This window comes from Hetaerina americana, unplaced genomic scaffold, assembly GCF_022747635.1.
Source record: "Hetaerina americana unplaced genomic scaffold, ioHetAmer1.1.p SCAF_11, whole genome shotgun sequence".
In the NCBI taxonomy this organism is placed as follows: Eukaryota; Metazoa; Arthropoda; class Insecta; order Odonata; family Calopterygidae; genus Hetaerina; species Hetaerina americana.
Genome location: NW_027286181.1, coordinates 33,832,042 through 33,849,011, shown reverse-complemented (window position 1 = coordinate 33,849,011; position 16,970 = coordinate 33,832,042).

Here is a 16,970-nt window from a genome sequence, read left to right as displayed (position 1 = left end):
ATGCTACGTGCGTCACGAGGGCGTTGTGGTAGGTGGTGGTTTCAACGCTTGTCACGGATTTTATGCTTTAGTGACGTGCGTATGGCCAATTAGTGAATTCGCCTATTGGAAGTAACGAGTTTCGAGTAACAACATAAATCCCAGGCCGCATTTTGGTGGATTGGGGGAATGGAGCTGATTTTGGAAGAAATAAATAAAAAAATCCTTGGGGAAGAAATTATTTATTCAAATTTTTGTCCGTCCAGGGTTTTTTAAATTTTCTTTTTCTTCGGATATACAGCACGTAACCATCACGAACAGAGGTCACCACGAACGGCCATCAATCGAGTGCCAAAATAGGATTGATTTTATTTTGACGCAAATCCCCTCTCTAATCGCTCACTGTCAATACTCGTGTTGACTAACTTCTTCAAGTCCTCATTTTTTTTCGTTTTCTCTTCTTCCGTTAACTCTTTCCTGCATAGCATCCGGGTTCTTTTTGCGTCGCTCTTTTAGCCTACGTTTCATCCATACCTCCGTACAGAAACTGATCTGTGTTAAATAAGGGCATTTTATTTATTTTAATAATATGATTTAAGTTTATAAGATTTGCTGTTATTTTTATCATGCAGAATATCCCATTGAAATGGAACGTAATTTTTCATATGCACTCAGGACTAATTTGCCTGTTTCGTTGATTTTGAAAAGGCGTTTGATAGAGTGAATTTGGAAAAACTAATGATTGTATTACAGAAATAGGAATAGGTTGGAGGGACAAGGGGCTAAGCCGCAACATGTACGTATCAGACTGCTCAGGTACGAGAGGGGGTTGAAGAGTCCGGATGGGCAGTTTAAGGAAGAGGCGTAAGGTGAGGTTGTCCCTTATTACCGGTTCTGTCCAACGTAAATGAGGAGGATATTATTAAAGGGCATGGGAAGACGTGGAGGTAGGAATGAAATTTGGAGGGAAATTTGTAAAATCTGTTAGGTTTACTGATGAACAAGCTATAGTTTGTCAGTCAGTCAAGGGATTGCAAGCATTGCTGAGTGAATTGGAAGTTCAGTGCGACAGGTATGGGATGAGAATAAATATTAGTAAAACAAAGTTTATGCGATTTTCCAAAAGGAAAAAGGCTAAGCTAAACTTTGACATAGGTGGGCAAAAACTAGAGCAGGTAGAACAGTTTACGTATCTCGGAAGTGTTTTGGACCAACACAGTAAAAGTGGTAGGGACGCAAGGAGAAGAATTGCTCAAAGAAAGAAGGATTTCAATTGGGAGAGGGAGTTGAAGACAGGGACGTTTAGTGAGGATGTTAAGAAATGGCTTGTTGAAACTTTGATATGGAGTGTATTTATATATGGCGCGGAAACGTGGTCCATGAAGCAGGATTATAGAAGTAGATTGCAGACTTTTTAAATGTGGGTGTGGAAAAGGATGTATGAGGTTAAATGGACGAAAAGGATAACAAGTGAGCAAGTACTAGGTGTGGTGGGCGAGGAGAGGGGTTTGTAGAGAGAAATCATAAGGAGGCAGGAAAAACGCATGATGGGCATAATGGTCGGCAGTGTGATGTTGAACACTGTGATAGAGGGAAGAATGTTATGCAAACGAGGAAAGGGCAGGAAGAGGATAGGGATGTTGGACAGGATGAAGGGAGGAAGAAAGTAGTCAGAGATGAAGAGAAACTGGGTGTATAATGTTGCTGGATTGTTTTTGTTAGAGGTCACAAAATATTTATTCTGTAGTTGTGTCCATCCAAAACTTACCTTAACCGGTATATGACTTTATAAAAAAATATATTCTTTATATGACGGTCGTAGCGTAATGTACCTGTATATATATTTGAGTTTCATATTTTATTTTTATGCACATGCTTTAATAGGTTCTATAGTATGTACCATGTTATTTATTTTTAAGTACGAATTCGAATTGAGCGAATGAACTTTTTATTCAGAAATTAATAGCAATTGCAAGTAAGTAGTCAGCATTTCTAATTAAATAAAAAGTAATCGAGTGAGTGTGTTTAATACATGCAAGGTATCTGAACTTTTTACGTAACTGATGCTTGATTTACGTGATTAATGCGCATCGACGAGTATGAGCGTGAATGAAAATTTGATGTCTATACCCGTCACAGTTAGTGATTCGAGTAAATGCTAATTCACCTTTTTTTGCGTGTCGAATGACAATTGACTTCGGGAATGGTGTCTCTTGGGCAACTACGGGTAATCAGTGGATGAGCTTGCCCATGGTGTCGTACGCTCGTGCGCACCAGGCCATCCGTCACGTGCTTCAACTTGTGCATGCGTGCAAGGTTTGTCGGGTAGCTTTTATGAGGTGCCGCCACAGGAAAACAGAAGTACCCCCTACTTGCACTCACTACGTCAAATGGTCGCACATCTTCCCAGAAGGTTTAGTGAAACCTACATCAATGAATTGTTCGAGGATGAGGCTTAACAAAGTACATTTCAATTCAATTAAAAAATGATTGATTGTTTTAAGACTTGGATTTACGTATCGTCTAGTTCTAAGAGTTTAAGGTTTATTATCCTGTTCAAACAAATATGCAAGGAACAAATCAAAAACAATTCCAGGGTAGACAAAAAGTATAAGTGTAATGGTGTCACCGTAGATACATGTGATACATACACTCGTAATATGATCTAATACAATGCAATGGTATGATCGTACATCATATCATCTTGCTCAAAAAATGATGGCATACAGCCAAGAAATGTAGCAAAGAACGTGTTTACGGATTGCTTAATTTGGGTAATGCATCAAAAAGTATCGCAAAGTAAAAGGGAAACTAAGCCTGCTACTTAACCGGAATACTAAAATAAGAGAAATGATCATCATCATTATTTATTGTTATTTCAATCCTAGGATTGGTTTACTACAGCCCTCCATTCTACTCTATCTAATGCAAATACCCTTAATCCTTGATACCCTCTCTGTTTTAGGTCCTTCTTAATTTGTCCTATGTACATGTCTCTTGGTCTTCCTCGTGGAATCTTTCCTTCTATTTTTCCTTCTATTATATTCCTAATCAATCCATTGTGCGTCAATGTGTGTCCAATCTACCTATTTCTTCTTTGCCGTAGAGTTTTTCATATGGTCCTATCCTCTTCTGCCCTTCTGTACACTTCAGCATTCTCCTCCAGCATCATGTTTTAAAGGCTTCTATTCTTCGCTGGTCCACTTCTCCAATGCTCCAAGTCCCCGAACCATAGAGCGCCATGCTCCACACGAAAGTCTTGACGCACTGCTTCCTTGTTTCCAGTCTTAGGTTCTTTGAACTTAGTAATTGCCTCTTCTTCATGAATGCATTCTTAGCTTGGGATATTCTCCACTTGATTTCGGTCGAACTTCTTCCATCCCATGTTATGCTGCTGTTCATGTAGATGAAGGATTCCACTTGCTCTAGTTCCACCCCTTGAACTGTCATATCTACATTCAGCTTTTCTTTCCGCGCCCTAGGATTTTAGTTTTATTCTTGTTGATGTTCATATTATATTCCCCCAGTATTTGATCCATAGCTCATAGAGTTGCTTGCAGGTCCTGTCGCATTTCCGCCACAATAGTGATGTTATCTGCAAACCGGAGCATGTTGATTTCTTCTCCATTTACCTTGACTCCTTCAATGCCGAAATCTAGTTTTTCGTTTATTGCCTCTTCCAGGTTTACGTTAAATATTGCTGGCGAGAAGTTGCATCCTTGTCTTACTCCTTTGTTTATTTGGCTTCTATTTTTCTTCCATTTTTCTTTTGCATTGTTGTAACCTGATTCTTGTAGAGGTTATAGATAATTCTTCTGCCGTTGTATTCCAATCCAAACGCTTCTAGTATCTTGAAATTTTTGTTCCATTCGAGGTTGTCGAAGGCCTTCTCCAAGTCCACGAATGCCACATATAATGGCTTATATACGTGTTTCATCTTTTCGGCCAGAACTCTCAAGCTGAGAATTGCCTCTCCTGCTCCTCGATTTTTCCTGAATCCGAATTTGTTTTCTGAGAGATTTCCTTCTATTCTTCGGCTAACTATCCGAGTAAGGATTTTTGATGCTTGAGTCACCAGGCACAATGTTCTAAGTTTTTCACATTTATCTGTTTTCGGTTTCTTCGGTATTGCAATCATTATACTTTTCTCGAAGTCTTCTGGTATCTTTCCGCTTTCGTAGGTGTCTTTGATTATTCCATATAGTTCATCCTTCGCTTTTACCCGGAAAGCCTTGATTATTTCTCCGTTTATTTTGTCAACTCCTGGTGCCTTGTTTTTTCGCAGGTCTGCCGCAGCTCTTTCGTATTTGATTCTTGATATATGCGGACCCCGATCGTCTTTACCTATCATGTTTTCAAGTTTAATTAAGGTATCTTCTAGTAAGAGAAATGATAGGCACGAACGTACGCCCGTATTACTCCTACGTACGCCCGTATTTCTTAGGCAGGCATTTTGTATGAAGGAGTGATTATTAAGAGCAATCTACTGATCAAGGTAGGTCTTTGATGGGTTCAATAATATTATTATAACTTCTGCTATATTCCTAAGTTCCACTTGATGTAATACCGTATGAATACTCTGAATCCTGCGTCACAGTAAGATATTCTTTAAATCTAAATGCTTCCTACCTCCTTTCATTCCGTCCAACTTCTATTCTTTTCCTGACTTTGAAGTTTCGTATTATCGACACGTGAGGTCGGCAACAGTGTAGTTCCTTGGTGAGTTGAGCGATCGGATGCCTTTCCAATGATTTCAAATTATTGATTCAGAGTATCCAGAGGCGTCAACCTGGTAGGGTTTTTCGAGAACAATGTGGAAATTTATCATATTTAAAATTTATAGAATGCATAATTTTCAGTGGATAATTTCTGCGCAACGCGCTTTCATGTCTGAGCGTCATCATCAGGGCATTACAAGTTTAAATTTCTGTGACTTTTAAATTTGTATTGTGAAAAGTTTAATTTGTTAAAAAATGACCTTCAATGCGGTTAGAAAATGACACTTAAAATTTAATTATGTCTCAGAACAATTCATAAGAAAGGAAACGCACTGTACGGAAAAGTAGCCGTGGGAAATTATATCATTTCACGAACCACGATTTCTTTAGGAGATAAGAGTTGATGAGGAAAAATGTCGCCTCACGGTCCTTGTTCCGTGTTTTATGCACGGTGGAGTAGGAAATGTTTTGGCTTTAATCGTTTAGATTTGTTTTCATTTTCGTGCAAAACTAATGAATGTGCACTGAAAATATAGGAGCAGGATAAGTTCGTATTTGCATATTGCTGTTAACCGATATTTAGCGCTATCCAATTTCGTTTGATGTGATTTTCACCGAATGTAGATAACACACCAGGAACATCTGAGTATCTTTATTTGAGGAAATTGGCTTCATAAAACGATTATGTATTAAAAACATGCGAAGAAGAAAGTAAAGGGGAGGTGCTTCTTGCATATTGCAATGGTGTGACCTCAGCTTGGTTGCGCATTACTCTGCGCGTAAGGACCGAAGTTATGAATTGAAAAAGATACAGAGATGTTTGCTTCGTGTAAAACTATTTTTAAAAAATAGAGGGTATCGCGGAATTGTTGAAAATCCTATGTTGGAAGCTAATGAATACATGAAGATCACGTGAACCACTAAAGCTATTGGATAAATCCAAATTATGTGTTTAACGTTGACACAAATGGATGAATGGAATCCACCCATTAAATTGATAGACGAGACCTCCAGAGAGTTTAAGCCAAAGTGACCGTGGAAATGATCGATATGAGTCCTTTTCCCGTCGTATGCCTCGTGACTGTTGCAGTTAAAGATCATCACGCATGATGATTTGTACCTCCCGAAAATTAAATGCTACCGAAATTAAATTAATGGCTGGTGAGCCAGACCCGTTACTACCCGACCGAATGGTGATTTCAGAATAAAATATGTATCTTTGTACGTATAGAGCCAACGATTGTGGTGCACTGTTAGCCCTTCTACGGATTTGGGCTGATTTAAACGATTATGGGATGGACTTCATTGCCGATTGTTTTTAATATAGGAAAAAAATATGACGGCCGGTTAGTGTATAGAAATTTAGTGAGTGTAATGCCAACGTTGAGAAAATCCAAAATTACGTAGGCAGAAAGGATCGTAATTTTAAGTTCTAGAGATTGACGGTCGTGTAATGTAAAAAATCCTTTCTCACGCACTCCATTTTAGGTCAAAAGAGTTAAAAAAAATGTAGTTAAGGGTAGCCTTATTGCTGTGTAACAAAATGTTGCCTTATGGCTATTGAAATATGGTGATTAAATCCACGATTTCCGTATGGATGCTGATATACCAACCCTTTTCACGCATCCCGGTGGCCGCGTTTTAGTACATACGAGTATATACGCGTCGTTCATAATGCTGCTTCGGGCTTCTGCTTGCCTTCATACTGCCTAAAACGTGTATTCTTTACCCTCCTCTATCCTACTAAACCAACATTGCCAGCAATGTACCTACATCTTAAAAAGTTCCTCCGCCCACTTTTTCTATCTTTTTGAGGTTGCCTCTAGCTATTTCCACTCTTCGCCCAAAATTACCCCTAATATTGCCCTTTTCCCTATCAAAATGTATTAGCTAGCTGATCCTCTTGCCCGAGTTTATCTCTACCTACTTCAATGTTTACGTTAGCTTTGCTACCACTCGAGAATCTCATTAATTATCTTGTTGGTAATCCTAATCCCATATATCTCTCATTTATTTTGAAAAGTACTCAACCTCAGCTAAAAACTATCAGTTGCCTAACCACCTAATCGTCTTTCATCTGCAAACTTGACATGGTCACCTCACCGCCCATTCTTATTTTCAGTTGGAACTCATCCCATGTCACATTCCCATCATTAACAGTTCCCTCGTATGTATGTAAAAAGTACCAGCGGTAACGGGCAAATATTAGTCACTCCCTGCATATCACTTTCCATTCCGATTTTCCCTATGATGTACTTACTAGTGCCCTCTGATTCATACTAATGCTTGATATAATTTGCTCTCCCCTCCAGTCTATTCCTACGAGTACATTCCGCCGCACTATTTCTATCAACTTCGTCCACTCTACATAATAGGTCGAATACCAATAGGATATAAACTCGATTGCTTTCTGCTCGCTTCCATCCCTACTATCCAAACCAAACTCCCCTCCCTTTCCTCCTTTCGCCCACCGCTGCAAACCAATCCCCAAATCCCCCTGATTCTCTTCCTTATTAATCATAAAAACTGTCTACTTCCTCCACCCGTCGACTACTTTCGGTATGTACACCTAAATTTCCTGGGCTTGTCTGAAGTTATCTATGCCAATAGGATTCTATCACTGACTTGCTCTCTATTCACTACCCTTCTCACTTGCTCCCTATTTATTACTACAGCTACTCCACGTTTTACCGCCTGCCTATGAATATCAAATATATTTACACTTATCGCATTACTAAATATGAAAGAAAATAATAAATAAATAGAGTTGATGATTTCAGTCGTAAATTTATGGGATCGATTCATATTGGAAATGAGAAAATAGTAACTTCTGGCCTTAACTTCGATACGACGCGGGTTCTGACGTTCAACCTGAAGATGACCTTGAACGTTGAAACCCAGGTTGTATCTAAATAAATTTTCTTTGGAATCACAAAGTTACTATTTTTTCATTTCCAAAAGAAATAGAGAATGGGGCTGAAAGGATGTCTATGAATTAGCTAATGAGGTACATATTGCGGTATCTTGTGTGATATCTTTGGAAAATTCTTATTTTATGGCGATTTTTTAGACAAACCTGTGTCTACGATATTAAAGAAACTGACCTTCCCAAGTTCTCGAGGTTTTAATGTTAAAATAAAATTTTTTTAATGTCTACATTGGGAGAAAGAAAAGAACACACATGTTGGACAGAATTAAGGGAGGTAGAAAGTACGCGGATTCGAATAATTAGGGTATCTCAATGCGTTGTGTACTACATCTACACAACACTCCGTAGGTCACTGCAGGGTCGTGTGGCGGAGGTTGTAAGGCGAGGATTTGAAATGCAGCGCTGGTTAGTATGTGTTCATGAAAAACCTATATTAAGTTGTAGGTCACAATTAATAATCAATATCAAATCAAAGCGTTCACGACTGAACTGAAAGGTTGCATGTAAATTTAATGAAATTTGTGTTTGTAAAATAAATAATTCAATTTGATTATCTTATTTCATAGTCATTACCGAGGGTACTGATCTTAAAAGGTATTAAGAGTCTATATTCTGCGTGAATCGCCCGCGGATGTTTTTCATTAGGTGGCCTTAAAAGTTCGGACCCGACCTTGATCTCTCTTCATTAGTTCTCTTTGCGTAACAGGTGTAGGTAATACTTCATCGAAAGACGACGTAAAATTGCTCTCGCTCGCCTCCCAATCCAAGGTTGCGCGAAGGTGTCGTCAGAATCGAATCGATTAATGGGCAGGGAACCAAATGACGGCTCATTAGGAATCCCCTAACTGCGCTTAACATTTCCTTTGGTGGCGTTGAAAGGCAAAAAAATGGAGGGGACCCGCTGACGACTTACGCCGAGAGAGCAATCAGCCCTTTTGCGAGAAGTTTTCGAGAGGGAATGGGATTCTTCTTAGAAGTTTCATCAGTAAAATCGCTCGTATGCGTATGGCGTCGGTGTTGTTGCAGACGTCTCCACGTGTGTGCCCACACGAAAAAATATATTATCAGAGTGTTTTGATTAAACAGATTGCTTTCTCAACCCCATTCCCCAGGGATTAATATAATATTGGAATTTATTCATATAATTATGGAATACTCGAACCGCTGACACCTGAGTGGAGATTGGGTGAATACTGCAAAAAAAAGCATTAGTAGGTTCAGTTATATTATTCTTCAGTGATAGTAGGAATCAGTAACAATTATTGATTACTTTTTTAAATTAACTAATTACCTTTACCGGTAGGTTACAATTAATAACTCCATTCTCCGAGGTTAACATATATAAATGCGTATTTACAAAGAAAAGCTTTGCTAACTGATAAATTAAGTCAAATGTAGAGGTTAAAAATTAAAATTATTCATTACGGGAACAAGGTTATGTGAGCTGCGTTGAAGTTGTAGGATCTAACTATTTTCTGACAAAATTGTTAACGCCAGAAAGTTAAAACTTTTGTCATTTCTCTAAATGGTCTTCTTTTAGGCGTACACATTTACTACAGCTTCGTCACCATGATTCCATGCCCCCCGAAGATGCTTCTGCAGGGGTTCCTCTTACCCATAGGAAAAACCGGTCGGTCCGCCGCTGAGGCGAATTGGATTCGTTGTCACACGACGTCCGGCTTTCTTTGAACTGTCGCACCCACGAGTGCGCATTTTTTACTGCCGTAACCGCAAGTTTCTCTCCATTGGCGATGATTTTCGATGGGCGTTAAACCGCGTAAGTGGAGAAAACGGACGACTAAACGCTCTCCTTGTGCATCTTCACGTCTTTCTCACTCTAACGACAGCCATACAAACCCTCTGCACGTTACTGTACAGCCATTTCTGTCTTGTTTTTGCGAAGATTGCCCGTGCGTTTTAAGCTTAACCGCATCATTAATATACTCCCAATCCCAAGAAAAAATTCCGTGACCTTAGAACTTTAACTGAACTTGCACATGAAGTTGCCATCTAAACAGAGAGTAACACATTTAAACGCTTTTCATAAATTTGGGTTGAAAGATAAATATTGATCATGTGTAGATGTTATTGAAAAAATACTCTTAATATCCAGCTCTACTAGTTGTGTTAGTAAAGTTTGGGTGAAGACGGGTATAGAAACTTCCAGCTTCGATGTTGATAGTGCTCGACCTCAATGAACAGGAAAGAATTATGCAAAAACTGATTTTGAGAGTATCGCGTGGGATTTAAATGATAAAATTAACGAATACTGAAATTTAATGGAGAATTACTTTTTAACATCCACGAGTGGTTTATCATTAATTGACACATTTTTTGAAATGTAAAAATTACAAGTACAAAATACTTAATAGGTAATCGTCACCAGTAACTTACTGACTTTTGCTCTCTATCAGGTTAGACTCCCATCATTGCACTCAAGTCGTACCATTAACGTTTTTGGCTGCGGCGAGAAAGCACTCCGTACTTCTGTAATCGTGGATGAGGGTAAAACAGTCATTAATAACCTGCCCCTCCGTTTTTGCCATCGATTTCCTCGCTTCATGAGTTAATGTGACGCGACGTTAAAGTCTATTACTCGAGATCGTCGAATTTGAATTTAAAAGTGACAAGGCGTGGTATTTTTTGTTACCTTCCTTCTGCAGTAGGGACAAGTCCGGTGATATTTTTTTCCAAGGTTTCGCAATAATCCTAGACAGTAGTATGCTGAAAGGGATATTAGCAACAAAGGGGAAAAAGTAATGTCAGTAATTTTAATACCATGAAAATACCCTTCCTACAACACGCCAAATTGAGTTTGTTTATTTGTAGAAGTTAGCTTTGTTGCCATTGATACGACTGGGAGAAACTGTAACCCAATCAATAAAGCTTTGATGCATAAATGTTTTATTTCTTTTCCAATTTATACAGTTAATATTTATAATGAAGCTTTCATTTATTTTATTTCAGAGATTTTGAATTGCCGCACATGTTGGCTACTTTTTTGTCGCGTGGTATAACAACGAGGTGTAAGCTATGCGAAATAATGCCTCTCTTTAAATACTTCATTCTAATATTTGACCACTGTTATATTGATTCCTCTACAAGAATATATTATTAAAATGAAGCACCACTTGAATGTCAGTTGTGGATGTTGTTGTGCTCCTGGCTCGTCAAATTTCCAGTGGACTAAGCCCGGAACTTGATGCAGCACCCATGTTCCAGACGGGAGGGAATCGACCTGCGAGCGTTCTGTCAGCAGACGAGCGCATTAACTCGGTTGCGAATAGATGGGATTTATGAGTCTGACAATACGTGATCCTTAAAACAATCAAAGTTTAAGGTCTAATTTACAATAACCAAATAAAAAAAGTGAAATCATCAGTTTTTTGATTCCGGATGGCTTTCGTCAAATTCACCTCAGGTTTCCGATTGAGTCTGGTTCCGAGACGGGCTTACTGCACCCCTTTCGCCAAGAGTGAAGTCCCACTTTAGGTAGCATCAGTTCATTTTAAAGCCGTGGTTCAAATGACATTGTAGATTCCCCTAAAAAATCCTTGAGATGGAGACCAAATGTTAAATGCTTGAGTTGGGAGAGAGGTCTCTGACATTCGAATGCTCCCGAGAACTCTTTCCCCTTCCAGTTACCTGGGCCTGCATGATCACTAGTTCCCAACTGTTCTGCTTGGTAAGGTAGATGACCTCAGCTATATGAAGATTCCAACTTCCATTAAGTAGGGTGAATAATATTTAGAATATCTTTGTATCACCAAAATGGCATAAATATACGATACGTACATTAATAGAGACACAACAGCCCTGTAGTAACTACAGGTAGCCTTGAATGCAAAGCTGTATTAAGGCCACTATCCAGCAACTTTCGGCCATTCATGCATGTGAGGAGTTTTAGAAACTTCATAAATTAACAGTAAATTTACAATTCAACACAAATTTAAATAGTTAATTATTTCATAAACGCATGAATGGAGCGATATGAGGCTAATCCACAAACCGGACATGTCTCAGATCGTTGAGGTGCGAGCGGGGGACGGATGATGGGCAGTGATATGATGAGCGAGGCGGAGTTATCCATTATCACCTGTTCTTTTCAACGTTTATGTAAGAAATGATTAAAGGTGCATGGGAAGAACTGGAGATAGGAAGGAAAGTCGGAGAGGAGCTCGTCAAATCAGTTAGGTTTGCTGATGACCAAGCTTTGGTTTGTTAGTCAGCCAAGGGGTTGCGAACACTACTGAGTTATTTGGAAACTCGGTTCGATAGATATGGGATGAGAATAAATATAAATGAAAAAAAGGTTATGCGGAATCCGAAAAAGAGAAAGACTAAATTAAACTTTAAAATAGGAGGGCAAAAACTAGGGCCGGTGGAATAGTGTAGGTATTTTGAAAGTGTTTTGGACCAAAATAGTCAAAGTAGTAAAGAATCCCTACGACCCTGACCATTTTGTCTCACTGCTATGGACATAAGGAGAATTGCGCTAGGAAAAGAAGCTTGCACAAGGATGAGGGAATTGATGATAGGAACTTTGAGTAAGGAAGTTAACAAAAGGCTCTTTAAAACTGATATGGAGCGTGGTTTTATATGACGCGGAAACTTAGGTAATTAAAGCACGGCGCGGAAACATGGTCATCGAAGCATCTAACTGGAAAAGGATAACTTCTTCCAGGTTCGTCAACGCCGTGACCATGGCGTTGACGAAGCTCAAGGACATCGGAGAAAACACAAATTAATATGAAATTCAGCTATTCTATTAAGAGCTTAAAGCAGCGAGCATAAAATACAACAACCTGAATTTTTCTATCGTATTGCATAGTAAATATTCATTGCGTAAAATAAAAATTTAGGACTTATTCTAGGAGTCCAAACATTATAGCAATGTTGAAATGTGGAATGAGAAGTTTTCGGTTCTACAAAAAAATATCACGTTTAATTATATCTTCATTTTATCAATCGTCTTAATTTCATATCTTCTTAAATATAAATGTTAGAATGAGAAAACGATTAAAGTGATTAATCGACAAGAATACACTCTGATAATATTCGATAAAAAACATCAGCCTGCAACAAATTGTAATATCGCACTTATGTAAGAACAAGACCTCAGAAAATCTAACGCTTTCCCGGTGAAAATCTAATATTTATTATATAATATTTGGTCAGAAAAAGGAAAAGCATTTTCTAATGTCATAGTGATGTCTGTCATCCATTGCATAGAGCAATAGTATTGTAACCTCTTAACAAACCTGTGCGTTTAAATGATTACTAATAATTTATCACTATTAGACAGCTAACAGATGAGTTTTACGCACAAATTGCGATTTAGAGTGTGAATAACCTATTGGTGAGCTAGGTAGAGTCACTATGAAATGGATGACGGAAGAAAAATGAAACCCAGCGTAGACTTACACCTAGTCTTATGCGAAAAAAGCGCATAGAGACAGCACAGTTCGAAACTCTCTGGGCGAAGGACGAAGTAATTATTGGCTGCACCAAGAGTTCTGTGAACAAGGCAACGATTTATAGGTCGCACAGTTTCAGTCTATATTGAAGACATTCGCCTCTACCGGTATTTAGCCAGGGTTCTAGGGTGAATCATCCGTAAGTAATAAATTTACTGCGAACAGAAATACAGTGTTCTTTTTTGACGTCCCATGCGATCTTAATTTGTTCATATGGTCTCAAGGTTCAAGGGCTTTTCCAAACTATTATTTCCAAGTATTGTATGAACAAACACTTTGAAAAATGAATGCGTAACTCCTTTGGGCATCGAAAACATATCCTCTGCAGCATATTTTAATGATGCACTAAGCACATCATGGCACTCTTTCTAATGGCCTCGTAAACAATTTTACCTCTTATTGTGTTGTTGCCTTATTAATAGGATATCCCTTTAGAATACAAGGTTATGATTATGTATAGTGATAAGGTTAGATAGAAGAAGGGACTGCCACAGTTTCAATCTCGCTCAAATAAAGCCGAATTATTATTATTATTAATACTCTCTTGCTGTTGTTTTTAATCTCAAATCTCCCTACTTATCTTCGTGCCGAGACAAGAGTACTTTATTAGTGATTTTAACAGATGCTAACATTTTCAACAAGTGTATAATGGGTATGGAAATCACTTTGAGTTCTTAAGATATTGGTGATAGAAGATAAACCTAAGTTAATTTTCCTTGTATAAATTAATGAGTAGACATCTAGTGGACTTCGGCGAGTGCGTGAGGCATTTTTTTCTGAATCCCATTTACTGTCGCTTAAATATCGTGAAATTGGAATGTTAAGAAAAGTTTATTGAAAGCCTGTTGCTTCTTAATAAATATGTATCCAAAATCAAAGTCAGAGATCGTCTACATACAAATCTGTTAAGATATTCTTAGTGAGTCGACCACGGCTTTGTATTTTCATCTCAGAATAAAGAAACTCTTCTTTAATAACTCCGTGAACAATGTTCAAAGGATCATCCGCGTGGGTTAGAACGGTACGTCTAGACTTCTAGCGTTGAATAAGATTGGGCCATACATATATAACGACGTATTTACCCGTGATAATTTCCCCACACTTCGGTAAATCCACTTGTGTTTTGGTGTGTACGTTTAAACTGTGTTTTGACTTATCGCCCACTGTCCACGTAAATATGGAAGCGCTAAAGGTTAAATTCTTTGGTCCAGTTCCCTATAGGCGTTTCAAATTCTATCGTTACATCAGCTCTGCGGCTAACAATAGCCTTTGTGTTCGAGGCATACAGTTGAGAGATGCCCGCAGTTTCCTAAGAGCACGACTTTGCTCTTAGGAAACTGTACTTTATCATGCAAACCTTGAAATGAATAAATGTCTCAGTGTGGCAACAAATTATATCTAGGTATGGCATCCGAAGGAAAATAATTCAAGCATGATATTTTTATAAGACCTTTACGTATATGCCACTTCCCTATTTTCTTGGGCCACGTAATTACTAATGCCAGTTCAACGATAAAATTAATTTATTGACTGAAATTCAGGGCGGATAGCTGTTGTTCTCGAGTAAGTATATAGCTTCACCCCAATATCATTTGAGAATTTCCCTCATCATTTTCATACAGCAGTGAAGGGTGATTTCTACAGGGTATCGCAGTTAGCAATTTTGACGCAAATGTCTTTATACTTATGACCATCTTTTAATTGTAATAATCCACGCTCACTTCACAACAAAGCTCATGCCAATGGCCTTTATCCTGGAAATCAGTAACATGCATCCATTCTGCTTTTTTCCAATGCATATTCATGATAGAAGAGATAAAAATGCATGCATAAGATTTCACTTCATGAAAGGAATTATTTTGAATAGCTCAAAAAATTAGAAAAATACGTTTCGTGATTTAATGAGATCGTATGCGTATACCTTTTGCTCATAAGCTTAAAATAAAGAATCAGCCAGTTGAACCATATGCTGTAACTATGGCTGATGTTCTTTTGTACATTATGGAATAAACATGAGTTTTTCCCCATGAATTCATTAGACGATTTTCATGTGTAGACATTTGCACTTTCTATGCAATAATGCAGCTCAGTTTTATGTCGGAAATTCCCTGTCTAGCAATAATTCATTGAACTCAGAATATCGCCTTTTATCGTTTAGCTAAGGATGCAGAAGAGATGAAGCTAATTGCATTGGCATCTCATTCATTAATATTCATCATTCTGCTCATTTCAGATTTTCTCTACTTACATTCACTGAAGTTGTTCAAGGGAAGTTAATTGCATTTTGGACAAGACAAATCCTGTCATCGAATAACCCTACTAATTGTTCATGCAATATGCATTTATTTCACCTAGCAATTATATTATTTATTGCACATTCATAGTTGATCTCAAACTGCAACATATAATTTTAATTTGATGGAAAACAAACTGTTTTTATTGGTGAATGTTCTCATGTTTACATTTGTATTGCCTCCGTGACAGCGAGTGTGGTGAATGTCACATGGGGAGACTCGGTATGAGGGCATTATGGCAAAGTGGATGGAGTAGCCAACTTGCAGACTCCTGGCTTCCTGGCTCTAATTCAAATAATGCCTACTTTGGAAAATAAACTAACTCTACCTATTTCGTGGAATTATGTAAAGGCTCCAGAAATTTATGGGAAACTCTTTGGGTTGATTACTGCACTTAATGAATTTTCCAGGCATATATCCCATTACTTATTGGATTGAAAACATACTCCAGACCACAGTGTGTATTCGCACACTCACGTATCAATTAGTTTTTCTGATTGAAGACATCGCTTGAAATTTCAATTGATCGAAGCAAAAACACAGACGAAAAAGGGGATTCACATTTTGAAATAGGCGCTCCTTGCGGCTTTTCCGTGGAATTTAATTCGTTTGTTGACGATTCACCCGTGTTGAATGCGTTCCAATTACTCCCCCGTCTCCTCTATGAGTTTCATCATAAGCGAACAATTTCTTATTTGCTGGTCATAAATTGAGGAGGTTTTTGTCGAGGGAATGAAGACAAGTGTTTCCGCACCGTGAACCTTGGGTCAGCAGTAAAAAATGATGGAACAGTGACTTGCCAGAAGTAATCATTTCTACGTCTTTACCGTCTCGGCAAAATTTGGCGAAACGTTTGCTCAACCTGGCTGGCGTACGTGGTTGCAGAGGCATGTGTGTATTTTTTTCTTCTTCCGGCCACTGGTTCACAATTATTCTAAATTACATATTTTGATTCCCTCTTGCAATACAGAAACCATGGGTCACTTCTTCAAAAAATCCTCCGACGTTACGATTAGTGACTCGCCCATCGTCTTCAGGTATCCAGGAATCGAAATTTGCCATTACGACAGTCAACCTTCCCAAAATTGGCTGGATCCAGGAATACAATGTAAATCACTATGCCGGTGAAATAACTGTCTACCTATTCAGCATTAATTTTAGGCAGCCAAAAACTGCGAAATAAGTGATGAAAATGTGTAATGAACCAGTGCATCTTTTGACTGGCCACTTCGTCAAACTTAGCTGGTTTACATATAAATTTGAAAAAAAAATTCTGTTGAAGTTGTTGAGGTGTAGTTGGGATCTAAATTGCAATGCAAAAATTTCAAAAGGTAAAATCTATCGATATGACTGGGATTCGAACCCGGATCCCTCGACAACCGGCCGAGTGCTCAAGACTAAAGCTAAAGCTAATTAAGCCACGGAGACATCCTAATGCATTCAAGAGTGTACGAGCATTATGAAATTGTTGCAAATGAATGGACAAGAGTGGATGCCTACGTTAAAGTTGCTGTCGGGGAATCTATCACAGTTTCTTTGAAATTGGACCTGAATTACATTAAAGAAGCATGAA